Genomic DNA, 10,073 nt, shown 5'->3' with positions numbered 1-10,073 from the left:
GCGGGCAGATCACAAGGTCAGGAGATGGAGACCATCTTGGCTAACACGGTGAAATCCCGTCTCTACTAAAAATACAAAAAGTTAGCCGGGCGTAGTGGTGGGCGCCTGTAGTCCCAGCTACTCGGTAGGCTGAGGTAGGAGAATGGTGTGAACCTGGGAGGCAGAGATTGCAGTGAGCTGAGATTGCGCCACTGCACTCCAGCATGGGCGACAGAGCGAGACTCGTCTCAAAACAATAAAATAAATAAATGAATAAACAAACAAACAAGTATTTATGAAGCAGCTCCTTTGTGCCAGACACTGGACTTAGCTCCGTGAATACAATGGTAATAAGAGAAATACGGTCTCTGCCCCTGCAGCACTTACAGGTTACTGGGGTATAGACGGAACATCAGAGGAGTAGATGGAATATATTTGTGTTGACTGTTAAAGGCTAGTTGGAGGGAAAGTGCAGGCCAGTGAACTGGAGGAGGATGGATATGACGCGACTGCTTCAAGGGGGCACTTGATGGGAATGCATGGTATTTTTGTCTGTGGTATAGAGGGGAGCTTGAGGTAGGGGCAAGTGGAGGAATGGAGACCAACATGAGTGTGGGAGTGTGGTGGGAAAGCCTGAACTCAGGCCTTGTGCTTCCTTCTGTGTCTGTTTTTATCTGGTACTCCTGCAACCTGAGTCCTCTTTTATTAATTAATTAATTAATTTGTTTTTGAGATGGAGTTTCGCTCTTGTTGCCCAGGCTGGAGTGCAATGGCACGATCTTGGCTCGCCACAACCTCTGTCTCCCAAGTTCAAGCGATTCCCCTGCCTCAGCCTCCCGAGTAGCTGGGATTACAGGCATGCGCCACCACCCCCGGCTAATTTTGTATTTTTAGTAGAGATGGGTTTCTCCATGTTGGTCAGGCTGGTCTCGAACTCCTGACCTCAGGTGATTGGCCAGCCTCGGCCTCCCAAAGCTCGGGGATTAAAGGCATGAGCCACTGCACCTGGCCGAGTTCTCTTTTATTTAGTGAGCTTAAGGCAAGACTGTTTCACATGTTTAGAACCCTGCAAAATGAGGAACATTGGTTCTTGAGCCAAACTGAACTGCCTCTGCTGAGCTGGCGATTACACATCATGAAGAAGAAGAGTGATACCTTTAGAGTGTCAACGAAGAGAGTCAAACTCTGTAAAATATTTAAAGAGGTTTATTCTGAGGCAAAGAGGAGTAACCATGGCCTGTGACACAGCCCTTAGGAGGTCCTGAGAACATGTGCCCAAGGCAGTCGGGGTTCAGCTTGGTTTTACACATTTTAGGAAGGCATGAGACATCAATCAAATACATTTGAGAAATACGTTGGTTTGGTCCAGAAAGGCGGGACAATTCAAAGCGGGGTGGCAGGGGTGGTGGGGGTGGGTTGTTGGTGGGGAGGTTTCTGGGCTATAGGTAGATTTAAACATTTTCTGGTTGACAATCGGTTGAGTTTGTCTAAAGACTTGGGATCAACAGAAAGGAAATGTTCAGGTTAAAATAAAAAATTGTGGAGACCAAGGTTTTTTTGAAATCTCATAGTGGCTGCCCTTAGAGACAAGAGATGACAAATGTTTCCTATTCAGAACTTTTAAAAGGTGCTAGACTCTCAGTTAATCTCTTCAGGATGGGAGGGCCTGGAAGAAGAAGATCTAGCTATGTTAATAGAGATTATTTACAGATGCAATTTTTCCCCACAAAGGATGGCTTTGCAGAGCCATTTCAAAATATGGCAAATAGACATGTTTTCGGGTAAAGTATTTTGATTTTCTTCTTTGTCCCATAATGTTATACCAGAGTCAGATTGGAAAGTAAGTCATGACATATAGGGTTAAATAAAACCCATCTCATGAGAATTTATGGTTTGCAGGGCATGACTCCCCAGACCCCAGACAGGAATTTGGTAAGATTTTAAAAATCAGAGGTTAGTCCTCATTAGTCTTTGCTCCAAGAGAAATTCCTCTGGTGTCTTCATAACAGCTTTCACAAACATGAGAAGTACTGTGTGAGGTTGTGCATCATTTCAAGAATGTTCTCAAGCAAATACTTTCTGATTGTTTTTTATATTGTATACTCTGTGCAAGAAAAAGCACCTTCAGATGCTGGTTTTTCATTCAGATTCTTTATTAAATCAAATTTTCTCATAGGAACGTTGAACTTTAGTGAGAAAGGATGTTAAATAAATACATATTTCTGGTTGCTAAACCTAAGAAAATAATCTTTCAGCATTGCATAGGCAGAGCATAAAGAAATAAGATTTCGGCCAGGCGTGGTGGCTCACGCCTGTAATCCCAGCACTTTGGGAGGCCGAGGCGGGTGGATCACGAGATCGGGAGATCGAGACCATCCTGGCTAACATGGTGAAACCCTGTCTCTACTAAAAATACAAAAAGTTAGCCAGGCGTGGTGGCGGGCACTTGTAGTCCCAGCTACTCTGGAAGCTAAGGCAGGAGGATGGCGAGCCCGGGAGGCGGAGCTTGCAGTGAGCCGAAATCGTGCCACTGCACTCCAGCCTGGGTGACAGAGCAAGACTCCGTCTCAAAATAAAAAAATGTATATCATGTTGGGTGACTTAGGACCCTGAACTCAAATTCAGGAATGATTACTGACATATTCTGTAGAAGTTAAGTGGTACACAAAACACCCTATAAATGGGTCCTGTCCTCAGAGTCTTGGACAAGAAGACCTGGTTTCTGAGAACAGCTGTTATTAAGAAGCCATATAGCTTAGTCTATGAAAGTTTTTTGGCCAAGATGGTATTTAAAAAGCTTTTAGTTGTAGGTGCCTTCATATGGGGTATGCATCTTCTCTTTGCCAGAGTACCCACGCTAACTATTAATTATATCTGACTTTCAATTATATCTTACTTGCCTGGCCTAGTCCCTGCTACCATTTGAATTTCTTACACTTGACAGGAGGGGGGATAATGACATTAACCCTGGGACAACTGCAGCATTCCGGGGGTAGGTTCAGGAGTAAGAAGTAACCAATGAAGAAAGATGGAAGGTCACTAAGAAAAACAATGCTGTTTTGGAAACAAAAGGTCTTTCAATAAAGAGGTGAAATTGGTACAGAAAGTTCAAATAGAGGCCTGGCAAGGTGGCTCATGCCTGTAATCCTGGCACTTTGGGAGGCCGAGGCGGGTAGATCACCTGAGGTCAGGAGGTTGAGGCCAGCCTGGCCAACATGGTGAAGCCCCATCTCTACTAAAAATACAAAACATTAGCCGGGTGTGTTGGCACATGCCTGTAATCCCAGCTACTCAGGAGGCTGAGGCAGGAGAATTGCTTCAATCCGGAAGGTGGAGGTTGCGGTGAGCCAAGATCACATCATTGCACTCCAGCCTGGCAACAAAAGCAAGACTCCGTCTTAAATAAAAACAAAACAAACAAAAAACAATACAAAGAAAGTTAAAACAGAATAAGAACAAAGGGTTGGCAATTAGGAGATTACTGGTAGCAAAGGAAAGTTTCAGTGGTACAGTTGGGACAAAAACCAGACTGAAATCATGTTAAGCAATGTGAGAGGTTCAAATAGGACTAATAACTAGTGTAATTTTGACTATAAAGTCACAATTCAGAGTTGGAATCCAACCCTCCCACTGATGTGTAGCAATCATCACCAAGTTAATGCATTTCCAGAAAACATAAACTTTCAGTGATGAATCTTAGCTATATTGTCATACTGACTCAGGTTGATAGAATGATCTTAATGGGGTCACTGGGGAATATAAACGAGATGCCAAGTAGAAAACATGTTAATGTCTTGGCACAAGGAAGCCCGAGGTGTTCTAGAAGCCGCTAATGCATTTTACATGATTGCTTAATTTCAGGAAATCCTGACTCACTGCCCCTATAGGGTAAGAAGCAAAGGCTGGTCTCAATTTACAATCCTACACACCAGTTTTGAGTAGAGCTTAGATTATTCCTGGCAGCAATATGTCTGTTCAGTGCCTATTTAAATTTGAAAATGTTTTGGTATATGTATATTTTATTTTCTTTGAGAAAAAGCAGGCTGTATTTGAAATGTTCTGAAAACCACTGTGACTAAATGGGTAAGGTAACGCCTCCTCGCTTAACTTTTGAATGGACGTTGAGTGCCATCATCAAATCTACAGTCAGACCACTGAGCCCTTGAAAGATGGTCCAGGTGAAGCTTGAATAAAGAAAAATAAGAAAACAGTTAGAACTAGCTTGTTAGCATTGGGTGATGAAAGAAGCGGAATGCTACAAATAATGTCACTGAAAATGCACCCATTTTATTATTTAATGTTCCCAATAATGCGTTCATAGTAGTTATTATGAACCCTACTTCATATAGGTGAATAACAGGGAAAGGAATAATTAGACAATTTAGCTCAAGTCACATGGTAAACCAGTGAAGATCCAGGGTTAGACTTCAAATAGGATCAGTGTCACTCCAGATTTGTCCTCCATCTACTGCCTCTCCTACCTTCCTCAGCAACAATTCCAAACCTTCCTTACAAGCCCATCACGCAACCCTTAGCTGCTCTCTCAAATTCTGATGAATGGCCTTGTGTCCCACATGGCTGAGAAAGCTGAGGTCCTTCCCTCTCTGTGTTATCTGGTTGTGCACACTCTTGCCCATCCTTATCTCTCGTTCCCCAGGTTCTCTTCCTTCCATGTGAAGCCAACCACCCAGGCATTTGACCCACTGCCTCTCCCACACACACACACTTTTTTTTTTTTTTTTTTTTTTTTTTTGAGATGGAGTCTCTCCCTGTCACCCAGGCTGGAGTACAATGGTGTAATCTCGGCTCACTGCAACCTCCACCTCCCGGGTTCAATCAATTCTCTTGCCTCAGCCTCCCAAGTAGCTGGGACTGCAGGTGCATGCCGCTATGCCCAGCTACTTTTTGTATTTTTAGTTGAGAGAGGGTTTCACCATGTTGGCCAGGCTGGTCTTGAACTCCTGACCTCATGATCCGCTTACCTCGGCCTCCCAAAGTGCTGGGATTACAGGTGTGATCCACCGTGCCTGGCCTCCCACACACTTTTATTTCTCCTTCTTCACTGGTACCTTCCCCTCAGCTTATCAACATCTCAAGTTTTTCCCAGGTTAAAAAACTCTTCCTTTGATTGTCAAAGCCAATCTGTCTGTTCCCTGTCTTACTCAAATTTATCCAGTTGTCTCTACTTCCCGCCTCCCCATTTCTTTTCAATTCACTTATCTCCCCACTGCCCTGAAATCTGGTTTCTTCTGAAGTGTGTCCCTCCACCCCCATCCCAAAATTATATGTGGAAGTCCTAATTTCCAACACCTCAAAATGTGACTATATTGGGAGATAGGGTCTTTTTTATTTTATTTTATTTTTTTGACACAGAGACTCACTGCGTTGCCAGGGTGGAGTGCAGTGGCACCATCTCAGCTCACTGCAACGTCCGCCCCCGGGGTTCAAGCAATTCTCCTGCCTCAGCCTCAAGAGTAGCTGGGACTACAGGCGTGCGCCACCATGCCCAGTTAATTTTTGTATTTTTAGTAGAGACAGGGTTTCACCATGTTGGCCAGGATGGTCTTGATCTCTTGACCTTGTGATCTGCCCACGTTGGCCTCCCAAAGTGCTGGGATTACAGGCGTAAGCCACTGTGCCCCGCCGAGATAGGATCTTTAAAGAGGTAATTAAGTTAAAATGAGTTCACAAGGGTAGGCCCTAATCCAATAGGACTGGTGTCTTTATAGGAAGTGATTAGGACACAGATGGACAACTGTGTAAGGCCATGTGAAGACACTGAGAGAAGATGGTTACCTGCATGTCAAGGAGAGAGGCCTCACAGGAAACCAACACTGCTGGTACCTTAATCTCTGATGTCTAGCCTCCAGAACTGCGAGAATATAAATTCCTGTTGTTTAAGCCACTCAGTCTGTGGTACTTTGTTATGGCAGCACTGACAAACTAATACAGGCAGTTTGAAAGAGTTCTTACTAAGGTCACTAATGACCTTCCAATTGTAAAAATCTAATGAACATATTTTCAGTCCTTATTCTGCTGGAATTTTCTTCTGTATGTGACATGAAAGACCAATTTAATGGTGTCCCTGATACTCTTTTGGGCTTCTTCATAACCTTTTATTTGTTTCCTTTCTCTTCCACGGGTTCTTCTTTCCTTCTCAGACACTGACGTTCTCCTGGATCCAGTGCTACACCACTGCTCTTAACATTCTTCTCTAGGATGATCTCATCCTTTCTTATGGTTTTAATATAGCGGACTCAGAAATTGGAAGGGAGGCTCTAAAATTAGTGTGTAAGGCAAAAATATTGCATGTAAATTTACCCTTGAAAATTCCTTAGAAAAGTACAGCAAAGTGGCTTACCTGTTAGTGATGTGAGGAACTGAGATGAAATGAGGGAAGAGACTCATATTTTCCATTGCAAACTCACTTTGGTGCATATGCTGAGTGGGGAAATTATTTTATTTAATTTGTTTTTCTCTCTTTCCATTTTGCCATCTGTGTTGGATTGAATTTGCACAGGTTAAATGTACGTGTGATGAATTACATTGTACTGGCGTACTTGCTTATCCTAAACTTCTCTCTCAGACCTTTCTTCTGAGCTTCAAACACATACAGCAACTTCCACCTGAACGTCTCCCCTTGGAAATCTCAGACTTCATAAGCTCAAATTCAAAAAAGACGCCTTCATTTTTCCCTTAACTGGCCCCTTGTCCTGAATTCTCAGTGTGAGCATCCATGAATCAGTTAAGTCATCCATGATGTTTCCCTTTTCCTCCTCATTGAAAAAAAGAGATTGCAAATAGATCTGTGGGCCATCAAGTTTGGCTTCCATTGAAAGAATTTAAATTTGTTGCCACTATTTAAAAATGAGGATGTTTTGCATTTTTAAATGCCAAATTCTAGATTCTTTTGAAAAACTAGAGTATTTGGTAACATTGGACCCATACTCCAGTATAGCCAAGGTCAGCCAGAAGAGAGAAGCAGCAGCTGTCTTTTATTTATTTATTTTTTTGAGATGGAGTTTTGCTTTGTCACCCAGGCTGCAGTGCAGTGGTGCGATCTCGGCTCACTGCAAACTCCACCTCCCGGGTTCAAACGATTCTCCCATTCAGCCTCCCAAGTTGCTGGGATTACAGATGTGCACCACCACACCTGGCTAATTTTTGTACGTTTTAGTAGAGATGGGGTTTCACCATGTTGACCGATTGGTCTCAAACCCCGGACCTCAAGTGGTCCACCTGCCTTAGCCTTCCAAAGTGCTAGGATTAAAGGCGTGAGCCACCACACCCAGCTGCAGCTGTCTTCTTTAGGTGGGGTATGCCCTGTACATCTGTCACTACTTATAGTCTTTTCTTGTGTCTCTGCACTTGTTTATGTTACCTGACTGGCTTCTATAGGCATTTTAATTTAGAACTCCCAATATATTTTCATATTTATCTTCTCCTTTCAGTCCTTACTGATATCCTGCCCCATCTCCATCATTGCTTTCTTGGGCTACTGAAATAGCCTTCAAACTGGTCCTTCTTCCAATTCATCTGCAGCAAAACCCATTTAAAATACATATCTGATCATGCCACAATGCCACATACTTGCTTGGGAGCCTTCAGTATCTCTCTTCCTACAATGGTGTTTTTCAAAGTACGGTCTAAGGACTTTCTTTTTCTTTTTTTCTTTTTCTTTTTTTTTTTTTTTTTTGAGACAGAGTCTCCCTCTGTCACCCAGGCTGGAGTGCAGTGGTGCGATCTTGGCTCACTGCAAGCTCCGCCTCCTGGGTTCACACCATTCTCCTGCCTCAGCCTCCCTAGTAGCTGGGACTACAGGTGCCTGCCACCACGCTGAGCTAATTTTTTTTTTTTTGTATTTTTAGTATAGATGGGGTTTCCTCTTGTTAGCCAGGATGGTCTCGATCTCCTGACCTTGTGATCCACCAGTCTTGGCCTCCCAAAGTGTTGGGATTACAGGTGTGAGTCACCGTGCCCGGCCAGTCTAAGGACTTTCTATGTTACGATTACCTATGGTGCTTGGACAAATGCACATTACTGTGTGCAACCCAGACTTACTGAACCAGAAGCCCTGGGATTAGGGCCTTAGATTCTGTACTTTTTAGTAACTTTACAGGGAATACTAATATACTCTAAATTTTGAGACCTACTGATCTACTGAGTAGAGCCCTAGCTTCTTAATATGCATTGATGAGTTCCTGAGAATTCCTTTTTAAATTTAAGCCATAATTTAAACATATTAAATTTTGTCCTATAAAGAAAATATGTGATGTGTTACTCGACAAATAATCCCTTAAAAATGTAGTTCTTTTAAAAATTTTTTAGAAAGTGTGGGTGACATGATCTTAATGTAGGACAGACTCTAATACCAACAGCTGATAATTCATAGCAGTGGAAGAAGGGTACATTGAAAAGGTCAAAATCCAAATAAATCTTTCAACTCATACTTGTAGAAATCTTAGAGGGCTTCCCCTGGACAAGAGCACACAGCTCCAATATACCCAGTGGTCATGAGAAAAATCAACAAAATGCCAAATATTAAAAAGAAAGGGCAGAGGGTCAACCTTTACAGATGACTGGCACCATGAAGTGTAAGATGCAGAGGCAAATTTAGATCCCATTCCAGGACAAGGCACAGGGAGGGAAGAAATAAAAGTCAATTGCCAGTGGAAGAAACCACATGGAATTAAAAGAATCCCCAACTGTTGGTACCCTTTTCTCCCAATCATGGCTACTTACCGGTACCATAGTTCTAGTCACAGTCATATCACAATGGAAACCTGAAGATGCCACTTGCTTTGCTCTTGGTAGTGATCTATTGAAAATGAACCCGGGAGGTGGAGGTGGCGGTGAGTGAAGAACGTGCCATTGCACTCCAGCCTGGGCAATAAGAGCGAAACTCAGTCTCAAAAAGAAAAAAAAAAACCAAAAACCAAAAACCAAAACAACAACAACAACAAAAAAAACAACTGAGAACAAATCCTTTAGCATTCTCAAATATACCCACTTAAGAACTGAGGTGTTAGATTATGTTTTTTTTTTCCCTAGTTTACAAGTAACTAAGTAATGTCAGACAGGATAAAATATCTGGCTACACTGAGGACAAATGACAGCCATCACTTCCTCCTGTTCCAACAGACAAATAACTCTGTTGAAGAAAATTACCTTAATTTGACAAGAGGTATTTCTTCCAGAGCTATGCTGATTTATTACTTGATAACTTTTCCACTTCTGTTTGCAAATCCATTACAAAACATATTTTCCCCACTCTTGTTCTGCCTTTCAGAAACTTCCGAACCAGTCAACATCACTGTTTATACTCAAAAGATACAGGTTTTTTTTTTTTTTTATCTGTTAGTCTCCTCTTGTAAACAGTGTTGGGTGACTCATTTAATCAGCTTTGCGGGTATATACTATGTACAGCTAAATGTAAACATAATCCCATACATTACTGCAAATGAGGACACCACCACCATGTTGGCAATGGCACTTTGGCTAGGTGGCTATGAGGAGGAGACTGTCAAAATTTTGTCCAGTATCACAGACTGATTGTGTTAGTCCATTCTCAGGTTGCTGCAAATAAATACCTGAGACTGGGTAATTTATAAAGAAGCTTAATTGGCTCATGGTTCTGCAGGCTGTACAGGAAGCGTGATTCTGGCATCTGCTTGGCTTCTGGGCAGGCTTTAGGAAGCTTATAACTGTGGTGGAAGGTGAAGCAGGAGGAGGCACTTCACATGGCCAGGAGCAGGAGGAAGGGAGAGATGGGGGAGATGCTACGTACATATATATATATATTTTTCTTGAGCCAGGGTCTTGCTCTGTTGACCAGGCTGGAATGGAAGTGGTACAATCTTGGTTCACTGCAGCCTTGACATCTGGGCTCAAGTGATCCTCTCACCTCAGCTTCCAGAGTAGCTGGGACCACAGTCTTGCACCACAACGTCTGGCTATTTTTTTGTATTTTTGGTAGAGATGAGGTTTTGCCATGTTGCCCAGGCTGGTCTTGAACCCCTGGACTCAGGCAATCCACCTGCCACTGCCTCCAAAAATGCTGGGATTACAGGCTTGTGCCACTATGCCCGGCTGCT

At 42.8% G+C, this 10,073-nt stretch overlaps 1 long non-coding RNA gene across 1 annotated transcript; it reads right to left on the bottom strand.

The window, feature by feature from the left end:
- Nucleotides 1–1,170: 1,170 nt before the first annotated feature.
- On the bottom strand, nucleotides 1,171–9,433 carry LOC140709218 (uncharacterized). The gene is made up of 2 exons (XR_012089611.1): nucleotides 6,341–9,433; nucleotides 1,171–4,163 (listed from the first exon to the last, which is right to left on the bottom strand). It is a non-coding gene; the product is annotated as an uncharacterized lncRNA (long non-coding RNA).
- Nucleotides 9,434–10,073: the final 640 nt, after the last annotated feature.

This window comes from Chlorocebus sabaeus, chromosome 20 (genome assembly GCF_047675955.1).
Source record: "Chlorocebus sabaeus isolate Y175 chromosome 20, mChlSab1.0.hap1, whole genome shotgun sequence".
Classification (NCBI taxonomy): domain Eukaryota; kingdom Metazoa; phylum Chordata; class Mammalia; order Primates; family Cercopithecidae; genus Chlorocebus; species Chlorocebus sabaeus.
The sequence above is the reverse complement of the archived record's forward strand: the minus strand, read 5'-3'. Positions and strand labels throughout refer to the sequence as shown.